The sequence below is a fragment of the Lissotriton vulgaris genome, chromosome 8 (genome assembly GCF_964263255.1).
Source record: "Lissotriton vulgaris chromosome 8, aLisVul1.2, whole genome shotgun sequence".
Taxonomy (NCBI): Eukaryota; Metazoa; Chordata; class Amphibia; order Caudata; family Salamandridae; genus Lissotriton; species Lissotriton vulgaris.
This window is the reverse complement of record NC_141696.1, coordinates 187,427,996-187,447,985: the sequence shown is the minus strand read 5'-3', so window position 1 is coordinate 187,447,985 and position 19,990 is coordinate 187,427,996. Positions and strand designations below refer to the sequence as shown.

Genomic DNA, 19,990 nt, shown 5'->3' with positions numbered 1-19,990 from the left:
TGTGTTTCTCAGGTGATTCCCTGAAATTGCACAACTATCTTCACATGTCTATCCCACTGTCATCTTGTAATGTTGTATCTTCATGTGTTGTTCTGTGCCCTTCCCATGTTTATACCAGGTGTTGATGTTTTTCAGCTTAATGTTACTTCTTGACCTGTGATGCTTAATAGGTCAAGTGTGGGGTTTGTTGCTCATTGCTCTCATGGTCACCCAGTGATTTACAGTGCAAAGGAATGCCACAAGAGTTGTTTCTGCCCCACCAGTTCTAATAGTTGAGAACAAGGAGGCACACACTACAGTCAGTACATTGTAAAATTCCAGTGAGCAGTCTCTCCTAAGCATAAATAACAGTTTGTACAGGATCTCAGAGAGAAGGAACAATAACAAGTTAGCTGTCAGAAAACTAATATCAAATGTCACTTTTTACTTCTAAATGAGCTTTGTTTCCAGGTTTTGATGGGTATCTTGAAGGATACTCAGTAAAAAGACAAATACTGTTGGGTGGGTGGCAGTGAGCTGGGAAATGGAGATGAAGGCTGGCGTAAAAAGAAGGATTGGATTGGCTGAGAAGAGGATTATATGAAGAGACGTGATGAAGCGAGCTGAAGGAGCAGTTGCAGATGGTACTGAAGACCAGAAATGCACATGCTGTGTTGTTGATAGGGATGTTGTTCAGTACAATTGCATATGAAAGTCCAGTGTACTGGTTGCTCTGTAATGCGAGAGGAATCCTTTCCAGATTCTTTTTCCTGCCCTTAGCTCTCCGTCCGCCCACCCCAATGGTTGATATTCCTTAAAGGGAAAATACATTTCGTTTCAGTTATAATAAAGCTGTATGAAGCACTACGTGTTTGCAGTGATTCCTTGTTTACGAAAGTGCATGTGACATATTAATTTACTAAAATGGGTATGCACCTTTCTATACTGGTGTACTATCAATATACATATTTGAAATCTTAAATTAGTGTTTATATATATTTGCAGTATACCTTAGCAGTAGTTGTCGGTTGTACAATAAGTGGTAGCATTGTTCCCTCAAACCAGCCTGTTGAGTTGTCCGTGCTACCACTTTAGTGATGAGATCTGAATGCAACGCATTGTTACTCCCTACTAGTGCTTAAACTTCTATGTAGTTGCCGTTGACTGTGTTGAATTAGCTACTAGACAAAATGTAGTGTCCCATTGAAAAGCTATTTTAGTGCATTGTATTGACTTGTTTCTAGAACAAAGGGATAAGTTATATTTTTGATGATCTCATTAAGGCTGCAGTTGCACTGCTGCAAAATTCTTGGCCTCTGTGACAAGGTTTTCATGACCCATTTGCAAACTCAACAGACCTGCCACTCAGCCCTTCTGTTGGCCATGCATCTCACGGATAGCTAAATTAACCTTTCTTTGGTTCTTAGACTTTTGGTTATTTGTCTTGCAAATGAGATGGCTATTGTTTCTCAAATCCACAGTCTGGTCTTTGCTTGTGTATTATATAGCTCAGCTACATTTCTGCATGGGGTTTCCTATTCTGGAGCTTTCCCCAAAGAATCTTAGTCGATAGGCTGTTTTTTTTTTAGATTACGGTGACAGGTCATATCTGGTCCGGCTCAGTGTGCCAGTTTGCCCTCTCACCTAAACTGGTAGACAAGAGCATGTCATCACTCAAATCACAAAACCTACTATCACCAGGGTTCATCTGCAAACATTTTGACCAAGGCCAAAATCTTTGCTCTTTCTTTTAGAATGTAATCATCTTTACTGTTGTTCAGACTACAGAAAGATAGTAGAGCTACTTTAGTAGAGAATAGAGGACTACGTCTCTTCATGGATTCCTTATGAATATAAAAACATCCCCACATTTGTGGTCTGTAATTAAGCACCTAAAGTGAAGTCACTTTCCCCAGTGATCTTCCGTATTAATCCAGTTCCAGTGTAAAGGCACCGGTTCTTCAATGCCCAACTATTTTGATGACATTATGTATATTACAGGTCACTTTAACATCCAATAATGTAACACGGCTCAGTCTCCTCCTACTGCCTCAAAAGCAATTTTATACGCTGTACGCACTACGAACAGCTCTCCTGTTGGGGGATCCTTAATCGCTGGTCATCCTGCCTGGAAAACGCTATATCTGAATAAGAGGTGCTTTAACTTTGCACTTTAACAATTGGCCCTTTATTAAGTGATCAGAAATACTTCAATTTCAATCACTAAAATGGCAGCTTTTACCACAGACTCCTTATCAATAAGTCCTTTCCTTCTTTTAGACGGAAACCTGGGGAAGATGCCACTGTCTACAGTGTTCTTTGATGTCGAGTCAGGATATTTCATTATCCCAAAGAAGGAAAAGTGTTGTTTCAACAGAGAAAGGCGACTGTTTGTGAACTTGGAAACTGGAAGACAATTCAATTTGCATGTGAAAGAGGAGGTCTTGCCTGCACCTTCACCAGCCTACCAAATAACTGTTGTAGACGGTGTTTTTTTACTCCAGTCATACCGGCAGGTGGTTCTGAACCAAGCAAAAAGGAAAGTCTGATTGACTTCTTAAACGTTAGAGGCCACCTACAACAAGAAAAGATGATAATCACTTTGTGCGCAGGCCTTAATTCCTATTAGCAATCTACAGCATAAGATGGTTCTTCTGGATTCCATTGAAGCCATCTCTCAGTCTGTGTGAAAGTGAGAGAAACCCTTAACACAGCATTGAGTCACTCTGAAAGTTCTAAGGCATACTTTGATTATATTCTGCATCCTCTGATACCTTATTCTTACCAAGGGGTGGTGCGTATTGGGAGATCAGCTCTGCCTGAGACACCATCTCTCTCTTGATATTCAGGAAGGATGAGGAGAAGCTAAGCTGAGCTAACATTTCTACACCTTTGGAAATGCCTTGGGCCACATATTGGGATATCTAACCTACCCAAGCCAGATCAGTATCTCTCCACCGCAGAAAATTAATCTGGACCCAACTACTAGTTGAGAACCTGTGAGAAGTTGGCCTGGTATATGCTGTCCACTAATTAAAGTGGGAACGTTGCACCAGTGCAAACAACACTTATGGTGATTTAAGAGGTCAAAGATAACCTTAGAAAGTTATCCAAGTGGTAGCTGTGGAGAGCAGCTTTTAGGCTTAGTCTTGGAGGAATGTTAAGCAGCTTGTTTTACCAGAATATAACCTTAATGTATTGGTTAAATGAAAGGAGAACCACACAGTAGTTATGAAAATATGTATTTATTATTATAACACACCTTAAATACCTCACAGTATCTGCTAGACGCAGATAAACACAAAGCACACAATACTATAGCACAGAAACAAAGTTAAGTAGCACTAATACACAGTGGGCTCCAGGGGGAGACCAAGCCATATACCAAAACAGTGGTATAAGAACCACGACTCGAGTCAAGACAATGTCTAGAGGTTGTAGAATCACTAGGGCCCCAAAGAACCACCCAAGGTGAGTAAGTAGGGACCCCACGGAGGATGGGTGCAGTGTGAGAACACGACTGTGTTCCACGTAAAATTCAATGGGAGAGTCGCGGTTGCAGTTTGTGTTTAAGGACCCTTCCCAGTGGTTTATGAAGAAACCTTTTAGAACATAGAAGCTCGGAGAGCCCCCAACCCCACTAGCCCGCCCTCTCCCCCGTGGATACCGAAGGACCAGAGTTACCTATTCCATGGCAGCCAGGTGCATAGGGTCGGAATGGCGTCCGAAACCGCAGTCGTTCGCAATGGGAGTCTTCAAAGAAATGCCGCTGCTGGAAAGAAGAAAAGTGTCTGGTGAACCCACAGATGGATTCCTGAAGGAAGGAAACTGAAAGCAGAGGGGCTCGGTCGACTAATGCCCACCAATGTCGGGTGCTTCAGGTGCGAAGAGGGAGACCTTGACTCTGCAGCCACGGGGACCAGGAGACATGGAGGATGACGAGGAGCTGGATACAAGCTATCCCACGAAAGGTGTCGAGTGCTGAGGGGTCAGTGTCCGGCGGGAGCACCAAACAAGCCTTGGCAGCGGCAACCACGAAGGTCGAGGCAGGTCACGGTCTGGCCCAGCAAGGACCAGGAAACTCACCACAGCAAGGGGAGTCAGGGCAGGCCCGGATCAACCAGGGGAGCCCACAGGCCAAAGGCACAGGAGTCTCGAGGGGACCTCTAGCAGTTTCACAAAACAGCTTGCAGGGCACCGAGTGCGAGGAGGCTGAAGTCCTTCGTACGAAATGTGTGCAGAGGTTGGGGCTGTTAATTGCCCAATGCATTTACTTTGGCAACGCCAACAAGCATATACAATTGCAAAAGTGCGCTGTGCACAGGGGTTCGGGTTATTCGGTCCCCACAAGGGATACTGGCCTCAAACTCTGTTAGAGGGCAGTTCGACCTCTAGGAATGAGGAATCCACCTCCTTTGTTGCTGGAGGCTTCGGAGTCCGCAGGAGCTCAGGACCAGCAGACCGGTCAGTTGTGTTATGGTGCCTGGTAATGCAGGGGAGTGACCCCTTTACCCCAAGGGAAATACTTCAGTTGCCCTTGATGCTCCACAGGTCCTGCGCGGGGCCTGTATGGTGCACGGGCATAGACAATGCTTTGGACCGAGAGGGAGACTAAGTCGGGCACAGTCGAAGTCCAGAGTATCCAGACGGTCGTAGGTCAGTGGTTTCTTGATCAGAATCTTGTCCACGTCGAATCTAGGGTCCTCTTGCCAGGTAAGCAATGTTTCCCTTTTTTGTTTTAAAAGCGTTTTATCTTCTTGACCTATTAAGGGTTCAATGTTAACTTCCTGCATAGGAGACCGAAGCATTGTTTTCTAACAGGTGTTCAGCATGTTCTTGATATGGTGCAACTTTTCTTGTTTTATCTGAAATTTCAGTTTTTGCATTTGAGTTTGGTTCGGCCTTTACTAATTTGATATTTTTCATTTGGTGAGTTATGCACTTTTTGGATGAGATTTACATTTAAAAAAATAGACTATTGTGAAAGGGTGTTGATCAAATTAAAATGATCACAAAACATAAGGATTGCCATTAAAATACAAGTCAGTCAATTAATTCAAATCCAGAGTGTTTTACAGTCTAATTCCTTACAGTTCTTTTGAGCTATTTTTTTAACTTTGAGATACCCCTTCTTTAACTTTTTTCACAGCAGAGTCCAAATAGTGATACATTTGACCCTAAACGTCAGACCTTTATAATGGCTTTACATTTAACAGATGGATTGTGCTTCTACCCTATAGCACCACAAGGCACATTTGCTGATTTAGGATTGCATCATTTACCTCTTAGTAACATTTGGAAGAGCCAGCTATATCCATGCTGCTTTGGACAGCTTGTGGGTAAGACATGTAGAGGCAGTCGTGAAGTATTGTCTTTTAACTGCATCATTCCTAACTGGACACTCAGTTAAGGTGACCTGATCCTTTTGCTATTCACTTGTGGTGTGCCCAAGGGGTTGCTAGTCACGTGCATTCCACCAGGGGTCTCACCCATTGCAGTCAACATTCACTCTCTTTATGGAGACTTTGGGCGATCTAGTAATCAAGCAGGCTCAGTACATCCCCGAGCACTTTGATCTCACTACACTCAAGTGTGAAGTTGTTTAGCCATGATCGAGCATGTTTAGAAAGGAAGATCTTTAATTCAGTTAAATAAATAAGAATACAGGTTTAGGTTGCAGCCTGCCAGAATGCATAGCTGTCTGGTTTGCCAAAGACATCTTGTGGACTTACAGAAAGTTGACCTAGGAATGCATTCCGCTTGTTGAGTACCATTGCCTTTGTGGTTTGTAATTCACATTTTTTGGCTTTCTTTTGCTGGCTTTATTTGCTTTAGGCTCCCAGGTTCGGTTTGTTCCTCCTGTTGCCTAAACCATGTTTACTGTATTCTTCCACGATCTCTCTTTCTGTAAACAGGCCTTTAAATCTCGTTCCTATCTTGCCAGACCGATGTCAAATGTCATTTGCTGCCTATTCAAGAGCGCTTGTTTACTTTCCATTCTCTGACCTCAAAGTGAGAGGATTCATGTGACAATCTTGCTGGATACTGGGGGTAGGAAATAGGTTTTTTCTAGCACATGACTCTTAAATGAACTGTGTAAGTATTTCAGAATATATCAGAAGTAGGAACACAAATGAAGCACATTTCTTGTTATTTCTGAAGTGTGATAGAAACAAATACTTTAATATGATCAAAACAAATCATTACACTAGGTGATGCAATTTCCAAACATTTTCGTTGTGCACTGTATCGTTTTATTAGTAAAACTGTATGTCTGTGCAAATGTAATGGTAATTTCAATTGAAAATATGTTGGCTGTTGTGGCAGTGGCTACTATATCATGCATGCTTCACTTTACCCCACTGCACTCTACTCTGCACCACTCCACTTTACACCACTCTGTAACACTCCACTCTGTCCAGCTGTACTCTATACCATTTCACGCTACGCCTCTCTACTTCACCCTGTACCACTATACTCTACCCTCTACCGCTCTACTCTACCCTGTACCGCTCTACTCTATTCCAATGTACTCTTTGCCACTGCACTCTAAACTTCTCCAGTCTAGGCCACACCAATCTACTCTGCACAACTCCACTCTACGCCCTCTACTCTACGCCACTCTGTAACACTCCGTTCTATGCCACTACACTCCTTGCCAATACACTCTGCGCCAAAGCACTTTACTCTGTAACACTTAACTCTGTGCCCCTGCACTCTAGGCCAAATCCATTGTGTGCCACTCTAATCTACTCTGCACCACTGCACTTTACACCACTTTACTCTACACCAGGGTTCTCCAAGTTCGGTGCTGGAGGGCCAGATCCATGCTGGATTTTTAAGATATCTCCATTTATCTAAATGGGGATATACTATAAATCTGGCATAGATCCGGCCCTCCAGGACCAACTTTATAGAACTCTGCTCTATGCCATTGCACTCTGTCACTCTGCATATCTACATCCTAGACTGCCCCACCCTGAAACAATCTACTGTACACCACTGCACTCAACACCACTCTGCACCGAATATAGCATGCTACAATGCATTGCGTTCTGTAACAACGCAATGGCGTTACAGCGTAAGTCATTACATCGACTTGCAGTAGATAGTGCTGTAATATTAGGAATGTATAATTTACTATTCCAACTCCAGCCTACGCAACAGTAGGGAAGGTGTTGTAATAGTAAATTAGACTGTTCCTTACGTTAGAGCGCCATCTACTGTAAGTCGATGTAATGAATTGCGGAGTAATGGCATCCCGTTGTAACAACGCAGTTTTGTTGTAACGACCACGTTGTAAAGGCATTGCGGTCTACTGATGCGATTTAAAGTGTGTTTCCCCTCTGCACTACTCCACTTTATGCCACTGCACACTATGCCACTCTTTGAATCTTAACCACTGCACTCCATGCCGATACACTCTGTGCCAAAGCACTTTAATCTGTAACACTCAACTCTATGCCCCTGCACTCTAGGCCCATCCATGGTATGCCACTCTAATCTACTCTTAACCACTGCATTCTACGCCAGTGCACTCTACACAACTGCACTCAATCACTGCCTCCCATGCCACTGCACTCTACTCTGCATCACTGTACTCTACTGCCACTGCTCTCTACACCACTCTTCTCCTCTGCTGCAGTGTGACACTGTATTCTGCAACATTGCGCCTCTGCCACTGAACTCTACGCCACTTGACTCTGCACTACTACAGTCTGTGGCACTATATTCTACTCTGTACCACTCTATGCTACTCTACTCTATGCCTCTCAACTCTACGCCACTGCACTCTATGCCACATGACTCTACGCCACTACCCTCTGCATCACTCTATTCTATGCCATTATACGCCACTGCACTATACTACGCACACCTCTAACCTACACCACTGCATTCTATGACTGTGTATTGTATGCAGCTAAATTCTCTGCAACACCATGCCAGTGCACTCTACATCAATTCACCCCAGTGTATGCCACTCAGTTCGACTCCACACTATGCCACTCCAATACACCCCACTCTCTCCCACTCTGGTGAACAACATGGCTAAAAACACAGTGGCAAATCCATTAGCTCTTGCATAGGTGACTTTGCCAATGCTTGTTTTCTTCAGTTATCCATTTTGGTCCTGCTACACTCCGAGCCTCACAGTACTTGAATGCCATGATCGTAGGAGAAGATTACATGTCTTGTCTTTGGACTCTGTTCTTTTTCTCAAGTAGTATATTCATATAATGAATCCTCCAGCACTTAACCAACTTTCACAGCCAAGAAAATGTAAAACCATTCATTCCACATATTCGATTCAGATCAGTTGTCAAACCAGTGTTTTGTGCCTATTAATTGTAGAAATGATATGTCTGAGGACCTTCCTGGAATATTTTGCTGCCATTGAAGACAGTAGTTCTGTTTGCTGCTTGCTTAATGCTATCATTCATATCGTAGTAGCCTGACTACATTGATGTAGATTTGTTTCAAACTAGTCTGGATAGTATATGAAGCAGTATGCTTCCAAAAACATGTATTATGTGGGTCTGAGCAAAATTAAAATTGTGAAATTCATAAATTTTGAGTTGGACAACATTTGCAAAATTGCTCATATATCAAATTAGTTTTATCCTCGGGGACTTCTTTGTGCAAAGCTTGTTGCACCACGACATTTTTTGCTCAAAACAGTCACCTGCTTGTATCTTGCAAGACCTTTTTATTTTTTTTTGCTCAAGAGATGCTCCTGTGTAAAAAACACTGCATAAGACCCCCACAAACCATTTATTAGGTTAAACGCGTAATTTCAGGTAATTTTGTGAACTTTTCATGAAATTTTACTAGACCAATAACCGTTTCACCCCCCCCCCCCCCCCCCCCCCCCTAGTTTTTAGGTCTCTCCTAAGCAGCACTTGCTCTGTCTCATCGAGACTTGCTGTTTTCAGAATATGGGCTTTAAACTCTGCCCATCTTCCGCCCATGTTTTTAATTGGCTCCTTTATTCCTTCTTTTGGAAAGGCTCCTTAGTCCCTCCTTTTCTACTGTTGTATCCTCCCATGAGGAGAGCCCCCTGTTACATGTGATCTTACTCAGTAGTTTCATTTACAATTTCTGAGCACTTTTTAGTTAAAGACTTCATTGTAGCTTGTGTTGCAGGACAACTATGCACTTCCCTGACACATTGCCCCTGTAATTTGAGTTGTTTTTTTACATTTCTTTTCCGTTGCTTAACGTGTGCAGCTCTGTAATAGTGCCTACATTAAAACATTATCAGTTTTTTTTTAATATGGCACACCACACTGCGCTTAATCTTTAACATGGTAGCCCCACGCCTTTCTTTTGTGCTGCGGGGCTTGCCCAAATCAACTTTTAAAACATTATTTAAATTTTTTTTGCAGCACGCCATGCCATGCTTTAACAATGGCGACTGCGTGCTGATTGTCAGCAGCTCCCGTCCCTTAACGTGAGTGGTGTCCTACCGGCCCCCTCATCCAATTACCAAGTGCCTGCACCTTAAAATCCTGACTGCAGAGCTCCAAGGTTGTGACGTGGCATCCTCTTTCACAACGACGTCCTGCTGCAGAGACCACCCACAGCACATACCACACTGGCTTTGAGCAGCCCGAGAACCCACCAGTGCGGAAGGAGACTGGCAACGGTCACCTCTTCTAGGCCTACTACAGCTGGCAAGGCTGAAGTGCCCTGTGCCGGGCCAAATACAGTGCTGTGCACTTCGTTGCACCACTTTGTGTAGAATTCATGGTAGTAATTAGTTTCATTTCTTTATTACAGAAGCCACCACGTGTGATCCCCCCAACATCTGTGTCCTTTATTTTAGTGTATGTGTGGTCCTGATTTGCAATATAACATGGTTTTGCCCTTTTACATCTTGTTGGTGCAGTGTTGAGGACAGACCTTCGCTATTGTCTGCTATTCTGCCCTTGATTTAAAAAATAATTGTATCCATAGGGGTCAACTTTTTACAGCAGAGAGTAGTCGGATATTCTGACTGATACTTCTACCAACAGATTCCTCCTCTTAAATATCTTCCTGGTGACAGGCAGGATCTGAAAAGTTATGTTATCACAATTTGTAGAGCGCTTGTATACCCCGGAGTGTCTTGAAGCTGAAATGTAGATGAACGGGACTGGAGGAAAGTTATTAATTATTAAACTGCTATGTTTTGATCTCCTTCCTATAGGAGATCAGCGAGTGCAGAGCTTTAATGTAGGGGGAAGATCATTCCACAACGTTGTCGTTGGGAGACCAAACCTCTTCCCCCCCAGTTTGTTACACGGAATCTGGGTGTAACAATTTGTAGAGCGCAGGAGTCTGATGGGCTGGTACCATTTAAAGAGATGCCTCAAAAAATCTGGTTCAGAAAATGGGGTGGTGATGAACAGAGTGTCTGAATTGAGCAGACCACTCTTACCCAGTCCAAAGATCAGGGCTTGATCCATCACCGTTATTTATCTCACTGCCCCATCCCAGCTCAGAACCTGGCTATCTGGGCCAGCGTTATACAGGGCTTTATAGGCGATGCAGAGGGCCTTAAATTTGATACAACTTATTACTGGAAGCCAATGTAGTTTGTAAATTTCTTGGGAAACAGACTGAAATGTTGTTATTCCTAATAATAATTAAGCTGCTGCAATTTGAGCCATCTGCAGTTTATTGAGATGCTGAGCCTTAATATTCACATAGAGTCCTTTGCAATAAACCAGCTTCGATACCACTAATGCCTTAATAAGTCCTTTTAGTGTTAGCTGGAAGAAAAGGTAGGATTTTCTTAATCATCCTTACTGTAAAAACAAGGAGGAGGCAACCATAGCGTTAATTTGATTTTCAACAACTTATTGTCAATCAAGACACCTAGGTTCCTGGCCTTAGTTACAGGGTTGGGTAGAGAGCCTAATTCTTCTGGCCCCCAAGGTCAGACCAATGGTAAAAGCGCTATGCAAATATGATCACTCCACTGCAAATTTTTTAAAAAAAGTAAAAAACATTGTCATTTTCAACTGGTAGAGCTCTAACTTTCACAAGGTAGCCTTCAAGAAACGAGCAATAAGGAATTCGTCGGTCACGAAATTCCTGCGGTTAAACGACTGAGACCCTGAATCAAGTCTTCTCTACTACAGCTCTGCTGCTGTGAAATTCACTTCTTGTATCGACCTGATTGGCCGCATTTTTGTATCAGTTCTGCTGTACAATTTGAAAGCCTTTTTATTAGGTTTCGAACCTGGCGAGGGGCACGAAGTGCCCCTCCCAGTTTGAAAACTATTGTCTTCAGTATGGATGTCGGCCCCGCCTCTGCCTCTCATTGGCTAGCTCCATAAATGGAGGATAGCCATTGGGAGGCAGAGGCTGTCAATCGCGCTTTCTCTCAAACGCGATTCGGGGGCGTTTCTGGTGCTTTTTTTAAGCCCCGCCCCTTTGTCCCGGGCCGCGCTGCGATTGGCTGCCGGCCCGGGACACCCCCGTGACGTCATTCCCGGGCCGCGCTGTGATTGGCTGCCCGGGACCTGACTTGTTTGAAGGTGGAGTTCTGAACGTACCCGAATGTGCGTAAAGTGAGATATATACGGGTGAGCGATGACGCATTTCAGCGTGAATGTACTCCTACTCGTTCTTGTAAAGTGCCAAAAAAGGTGTTCATTTCACTGTTCCAATAAGTTAGCTTGTATTGACAGATTAATTCAACTGCTGGGGCGGGATGAGTTCGCGTGCCTAGAAGAAAATCACAGGTTACGGTATCTTGGAAAACATTGAGCAAGGTCCGGTAATATAAAAAAAAACCCTACTTCTGGCGTCGTGGTGCCATCACTTTATGTTTTGGCTTATTTTTTAGAGGCTGCAGAGCTTACTCTTGAAAATTACCACGTATATTTGTGGTCACGTGATCTTTTGAATTCCGGAAACGAAACCCCGCAAAAGGTACGTCTGTCATCATAAGATTGAAGCGTCTCCCAGTCGGGGAACCTGTTGTCTAGAATGGCATTTTAAAACTCTACTCGTTATTATTATTTTCATAGTGGTTAGGTTTATTTATTTATTTATAAAGTTTTAAATAGAGCGAACTTGATTCTGTTTGCAGTGCAAACTTTGGTTCTGAGGAGTCCAAGTGAAAACATTTCTACAGGGGACACACTGGCGCCTAACACAGGTGTCCAGCTCCAGGGGTATTTTCTTCCTTGCCCATTCAAGCCTCAACAAATTAATATCAGCAAACCACACATATTATCATTTTAAACAAAAAATGTAAATACGTTTTCATCATTGAAAATAGCACTATCCAATTAGCACATCCCTTTAATGGCTAGATTACGACCTGCAGGGCATGGTGCGGATGCAAGCTCCACACAGTACCGTGCAGGAGCACCCTGCCAGGAGCCCCGGGCACTTATGAGTTAAATCCCATGCATTGGAGGATAACTCTGGCATAAACCGCACGGAACTCTGAATTCCGAGGAGTTTAAAGCCCCCATTATCACATGCTGGGAGGCGATGGGAGCAGAAGCCTCTGTGAAGGGCGGTGAATGGAGGGGATGCAGCGCTACGGGAGGGAAGGGGAATGTGTTCTGTCTTCTGTCATGGGAGAGCAGGCTCCTCCCTGCCAGAAGAGGAGGCTCGGCGGGAATGGGGACGAGGCCTGGCCTCGGCTCCCACGCCTCGGCTCGCAATGACGACCTAAAGTTACACAGCCATGGATCACTACAGAGCCTCGAAGACTCATTCCAGGCAATCTCAGGTCCATCAGTCAGAATATATATGATGCTCGTGATCATTCTATAGAAACCACAATGTCTCAGCTGGTAACACCTGACGTTACTTATTCGATCATGTAGAGGTTTACTTATGTCTTTATGTAAAGGTTTCCTTTCGAATGAGCCAAGCCCTCAGAGACATTACAGCTCTCTTCTTACTCCGAATCCGAAGAGGAGGAATGTACATTTCAAGATGACACAAGAAATGTAGGCAACCAGCCCCCTCTTAGTTTCTTGTAACCTGTCGGTGTTGGGAGGTGCACGGAGCTTCTGCCGTCCACCTACTGCCCCTTACTAACCGGATGGCGTCATCACCACCGTTCACACCCGGCTGCAGACAACCCTGACCCAGCTCTGCAGGAGGAAGGACCCCTCGCCCTGCTGGGCTGACCTCTTCCACAAACCGGGCAGGTGCAAACTGCACAGCACGGGCTTTGCGAATGGTGGTGTGATTTACAGTGCGACCTATGTACTACCAGGTTGGTGCACAAATGACTCCTTTGCAGGGGTCACTGATTGAATAGTAATTTATCAGGTTGTATTTTATGGCCGCCTCTGACTGGCTGCAAATGTAGGGACCTGCAAGGAAAACATTTTGTTTCAAAACCGTCCCTTGTCAAGAACTGCTTGAAAAACATAATTCCTCTTTGTAAAACAGTAGGCAGAACATACCTGTCCCCCCTCTGGCCCTCAGACATGACTGCTAAAGGATAAACCAGGGGACAGGCGGGTGTCCATGTTGGCATTACCGCCTTTGACAGCCTTACCCCTACGGCCCCCAGTACTGTTTCCAGTCCTGCTGCAGCGGGAAACACGGAGATGAAAGGAAAAGAGCAATGTCATGGCCCATAGGAGGGAAGAAGGGAGTTCCTATTAAGCATGGATTAGTCTTTAGCATGCATTCCTCACTGCATTAAGAGCCGTGTACTACAGGAGTGGCTGCCTGCAGCAGGTTCTCAGTGCACACGGATCCCAGGGAGGGAACAGGACTCCAACCATGGGAACAATGAGAGCCTCACACGGGCAGCTGACAGCCTCCTCGTCAAGCTCGGCTCCACTGAGGCACAGGAGAAGTGGCAGCCTTCCACTAATTCCCTGAAATTAAAGTGCACTGGTGGGTGTTAATGAACAGGTCCGGATCAATGCCAGAGAAGGAAACCAGCACAGGCAGGCTCAGCCTGTCTTAGAGGTAAATAATAAAAAAAGGTCTTCCACGCAAAGTCCTTTCCAATTCTGTAATAACAAGAAAGGGCCGGATTGCGTAACCTTCTGGCTCTGTAGCCGACAAGTGTTTTCACCCTGAGTTTAGCACAGAGGGTTATTTTTGCTCGTATGTGGATTTGTAGAATGGCAATTGTGAAAAGCTGTTTCACCTAAACTACCTACACACATTTCCTGGATAACGCACATTCACAATTTATTCGAAACCAATTCATAGAATACCTTAGATTTGGAAATTTGTATCCACTTTTTAGGTTTCGCCTAAGTGAAAGCTGCGCACTGCGCAGCTTTTCGCGCAGGCGAAAGCCTAATGAGAATAACTATGTGGCTTGGGAATCCGCCCTCTGTTCCATTGGCTAGCTCCATAAATGGAGGCTAGCCATTGGAACAGAGATCTGTCCGTCATGGCCGGACCAGATTCGTGGGCGTTCCCGCAATTTCTTCCCTCTCCACCCTTTTCTGATCGTCATCGCGGCGGTGGGCGTGTTTATTTTTTTTTTTCTTTCTTCGGCATCCTTCCTCACACCAGCCGGACGGCTCTCCCTGTGAGGACGCAGACCTGACCCGCTCCCTACTCCGATCCGACTCCCGGAGGTAAGTTTTTTTATTTTCATACACGTACTTGTAAATGCTTGTTTAGCCTTTTCTCCCCTCTGTTTCCTCCAGGCACTCCCTCGCTTCCCGATTTTTCCTTGCTTCCTCGCCGTTAGCTGCTATGTTTGTCTCCTATTATCTTGCTCTTTCTGCTCACTTCCTTGTCGTCTCTCTTTTCGCGGCCAGTGCAGAGTTGGCGTCGCTCTCAGTTTGTTTGCGTTGGTGGCAGGGTGTTTAGAAAGGGGCACGGTGGCCTGCCACCGTCTCTGTTGTTCGGCACCCTGCTGCTACTGCCACAACAGAGGGCGACTTCGCCCCCCATAAGTGGCGTTTTGTTAAGTTGTTTTTGCTTAGCGCATTGATCGCCATGCCCTTGGCCCGTGGGCACTGGGACTGGAACACGTTAGCCTGGGAATGCCCCGTCTCCCAGTTTGTACTGGCTCAAAACATTGACAACACGTTTTGAATTTAATGCCCTATGTTATAGATTGGAACTTTTTGAGAAAAATGCTGTTGTTAAATTACACAAGAGGACGTACTTACAATATCAACCTTATGCAATTATCGCAATATTGCTTCCTATCGCTGTTTTTCTGATTTTATAACGGCCTGAGCGCCCTGCACATCAGTCATTAAAAAGTGCTTTCATGTGTTATCTGAATTTTTTTTTATATATCGAAAAAGACTCGGGAGCTGTGAAGTTTCTGCAAAGCAGCCTCTCTCCCTCTCAGAAAGAAATAAGTGCTCTTCGTATACGTTCCTGTCAGAGGAGTGATACCTGACTCTGTCTCTGGGACTTCACAGAGATGGACAGAGCAAGTGGACGACTTGGCCTGAAGTGAGTGAGTGAATGGGAGAGGGAAGGAGTTTTGTCTGAGTAAACCTATGATTAGGGAGGGAAAGGTCAAGCCCATATTCTGACAGACTGCTTTCCATATGCACACTTTTCCTATAACACCTCTGTCATACCATATGATTATTTTTTACTGTCCTCACACACACTCATGCTCTCTCACCCCACCCTTCCCCGCGTCTCTCCTTTCCCTGCTAAACACTCACTCCTTCCCTCCTAATAAATTACCGAGCACTTTGTTTCTAGTTCATTCTCACTGGCACCTTGTCTGTCTGCTCGCCCTGTACGTGTGCTGACTAATTCTACTTCAGCAACTGAGTAAAACAATTATTCATGTTACATCTCTGTACAAGAAAGTCGCATGCTGCTATCAGTTTATTTTTATTCATAGTTAAAATATAATGAAACCTCTCCACTTTTACATATACACGCTTTCTCCTTTTTTATTTTTCCTTTCTCTTTTGCGTCACTCTACATGTCTTTCTCCCCATTCCCTCTCTCTTTGGTTTCTCATTCCTCCACCTTCTCTCACCCTTTTTACGCCTTTCCCTTTTTTTTGCTGACACATTATCCCTTACTCTTTCTTCATCTCTCTGTTTCACTCCATCTCACTTTCTTTACCCCCTCTTCTCTCTCTCCACCCTATCCTATCCACTCCAATTAGTGTGTGCCCTTCCCTCTTAGTCTTCCACTCTACTTTAGTCTCTCTCTGTTTAACCGTTTCTCTTCCTCTTCTTTTATTACTCTCGCTATTTTCTCTAGACCTTTCACTTACTCCTTTGCTCAAAATTCCCCCTCTTTACTTCCATTGGCCTCTCCACGATGCTCTCACCTTCTCCCTTCCCCCTGCCAACTGTCTGCACATCTCTATAAGCATTCCTCTCTCTCACTCAACCCACACCTCCCTCTGTATTTTACTCTCCCTTTACTTCTTTTGGTTTTTGTTTCGAACCTAACTCCACCTGAGAAAAATCCTTCTTTCATTCTTTCATCTCCACTACCTCTCTCCCGTCTCTATATTATTGATTATCTTGCGCACTCTCATCTAGCAGTCCTTTTCTATGTATTTCTTCCTCCCTAAGTCCCCACTCCCTCTTCTACTCCCTCCTCCTCCACTCTTTACCTGTTTCTCCTTCCCTTCTCTTTATTTCACTGTCTTTTTCTCCCACTCCCCTTCAGGTTTCCTATTTACCTCCCCACTAAACTCTATTTTTCTCCTACTACTTCCATATCTCATTCTTCCTCTCTATCTGACAACTCTCTCCAAGCTCTACATTCCTATCACATACTTTTCTCTCTTACTTCCCTCGTTTGATCTTCTACCTCTCCCACCTCACTATCCCTTCCTCTCTATCCAACTCCCTATTTTTATCTCTGTCTTCTCCACTATCGGTTTGGCTCACTTTCTTGCATTCTCTTGGTCTCTTTCTTTCTCACAGCATTATCTCTTCAATATTTTCCCACCTCTGTCTCTTACATTGTTACATCTCGCTGTTCCTCCCCTCCATCTTTCTTTCTGTTTACCCCGCCGTTTATTTCTTTCTCTCCCTCCTCCCCTCATATTCTCTCCTTATTCCCAAATTCCATCTTTATATTTTTACTGTTTGCGAGAGATTAAGCTATTGGCATTGTAAATGGCAATGCCATTTATTTATCTGTTTTCAAAACCAACACACAAATAAAAAATTTGTCATTTACAATGCCAATAGCTCTAACTTTTACAAAGGCGAAACCGTTGCATTGTAAATGCTTGTTTATTTTTTTATATATTTTTATTTGAAAGATGACAGACAAATTCACTGTTACTCATACAATTCACAATGTCAGTTACATTTAGCATCATATTAGGAATTAAGTTCAGTTAGACATACTTATTACACATTTTGCTCCCCATCTCTGTTCCTTCGCAATTCTAATTCCACCACAGGCGATGCACAAATCTCTCCCCTATACAAGTTCCACTTGGACCATTTCCTGTCCAACTTCTTTGGGCACCCCCTCGCAATAAATACTTCCTTCTTAGCTATCATGCACCTATCCATCCTCCCTCTTCCAAACCGTCACTGCAGGTGGTCGTACTCCTCCCCATCCCCTAGCAATTTCCCTCTTAAAGAGTGTAAAACCTAGCGTTACAAACTGCTTTTCTGTCTCCGTATGGTCAGTCGCCTCCCATATAATTAGCAGGCCCAGTCGTGGTGTCAAAGTAAGCGGCTTTCCCAGCGCGGAATGCATATGCGTTGTGATCCTATCCCAACGGCTCTGCACCATCGGGCATTCCCATATCATTTGGTAGGTGGTTGGCTGTCGGTAGCCCCTTAGACAAAGATCGTCTGGCCTAGACCCAATCTTTGCAAGAGTGACCCCAGACCGATATGAGCGGTGGAAAATACAGAGTTGGATAAGACTGAATCTGAGCATGATGGCAGCCTCTCTGGGAGACATTAACGCCTGCCTCCAGTCCTCTTCTTCAATTGTCCCTATGCCCCCATCCCACTTCTCCTTAAGCTTTCCAAAGGGATCAGGCACATTATTACTAAGTTTCCTATACGTGAGGGAGGTCGCCTTGGTGTGCAGCTGCCCATCCATCAGACGGTCCTCCAGAGGTGACAACTCTGGTATATCTACACAGCTAGGGAACGCCATCATCAAGGCACGTCGTATTTGTAGATAGTGAAAGACCTCACTGGGCGTCAGCCTGTATGCCTTCTGTAGCTTCTCAAACGGAAGGATTTTACCCTTCTTAATCAAGTCACCAACGGTCGAGATACCGATCATATCCCATTTATTGAATCCCTGGCATTGGCAAAGCATACCTGGTTTCTGGGAATACCATAACGGCGTCATTTTGGTAAGTCTGCCTATCCATCCCAACCGAGAGAAAGCCTTTTTTAATAGCCATTTTACTGACTAAATGTCTTTTCCCAATTACTTTTATTGTATTTTCTATTATGCAGCTAGTTTTATTGTTGAACTGCTTTTTTTAAAACCATGTTCTGAAGTAAATAAGTAGCAACCGTATTCAAACTACATATTAAAAACAAGCATTTGCAATACAATAGGTCTCGCATTTGTGAGAGTTTAAGCTATTGGCATTGTAAATGACAATGCCTTTTATTGATCGGTTTTGAAAATTAACACGAAAATTAAAGGCATTGTCATTCACAATGTCAAAAGCTCAAACTTTTGTAATTGCAAGACATCAACTGCCATTGCCCTGGGATGCTTGGAAAGTGAAAGCGCGCATGGCGGGCTGAAAGTTGGAGAAACGCATTAAAGAAAATAGTGCTCACTGACTAAATACATGCCGTGTAACAACTGAAGTAAAAGGGCCAGTTCTCATGGGAGGTTACAAATGAAGACCAGGCGGTACTAAGGAGGGACTAACAAGCCTATTAAAGAATCAGAAGCCAGCCCTTTCGAGGGACAATGACACAAGCCAATAAAATATGGACGGAGAGTGGGCGGACCTTCAAGTCCTAACGCCAGTACAGCATGCCTCGCAAACCAGCCTGTGGCAGGGTGCAGTCTGTAGAACCAGCAGCGTCTGGCTACAAGTCCACACAGTGTCTAAAAACATGAGGTCTGAGCCCCTGTACTTATACTCATAATGTCTTTGATGTGGAAGTAACTTCAGTGAAAACTTTAGAAGTGCACAACACATCTATTCAATTCCCAGCTCTGACTCCAGACACACTACAGGGGGCGGAGACAGCATTGTGAGAAGCAGGCACAGACCTATCCAGGTGCAGGTGACAACTCCTCCCACCACTCCAGCCCAGGAAGACCCATCAGGATATGCGTGGCACACTTTGGTTCCCTTTATGACTGTCTAGAGTGGATGCATAAAGCAGACCAGTGTCAGTTTAAACCAGACGTTGATTGGAGTCGGGCTGCAAAGCACAGAGAGTCATAAGCACACAGAAAGGCCCACTTCTACTCCTTCCAAATTAGAAATGACCACTGAAACGCATATCCGGGAATTCCCACTACAAACTGAGGAGAGGATCAGCCTCACAGCAGTGAGAAACCTAATAGTCTGCTTTTCACTACCAGTACATGCCACACAACAAAGGCACATGTCCTACCTTTTACCTACAAAGCACCCTGCCCATAGGGCTACATATGGCCTACCTTAGAGGTGACCTATATGTAGTAAAAGAGGTGTTTCAGACTTGGCAAGCACTTTAAATGCCAAGTCACCTGTGGCAGTGAACTGCACACACAGGCCCTGCAGTGGTAGAGGGCTGAGACAGGTTTGAAAGGCTACTTCTGTGGGTGGCGCAAGCAGCACTGCATGGCCAATAGTAGCATTTAATTTACAGGACGGGTATGTAGCATTCAACTGTACAAGGGACTTACAGGTAAAGTAAATATGCCAAACAGGTGTAGACCAATCTTACCAAGGTTACAGGAGAGAGCACATGCACTTCAGCACTGATCAGCAGTGGCAAGACTCCAAGAGTCATAAAACCAAGAACAACCCTGCAAAAAGGGCCAGGTCCAACACTTATCATTTAAAATAAAACTGGAGAAAATTGGTGAGTTTTTTATGACCTACTAATAACTCTTCTAATGTACACGACTACCCAGT

The 19,990-nt window shown here is 44.3% G+C and overlaps 1 protein-coding gene across 2 annotated transcripts in view; it reads left to right on the top strand.

Moving 5' to 3' along the window:
- RAB30 (RAB30, member RAS oncogene family) overlaps nt 1–19,990 on the top strand; it is a 166,916-nt gene that overhangs the window by 106,057 nt on the left and 40,869 nt on the right. The gene's annotated exons all lie outside the window — the stretch shown is intronic.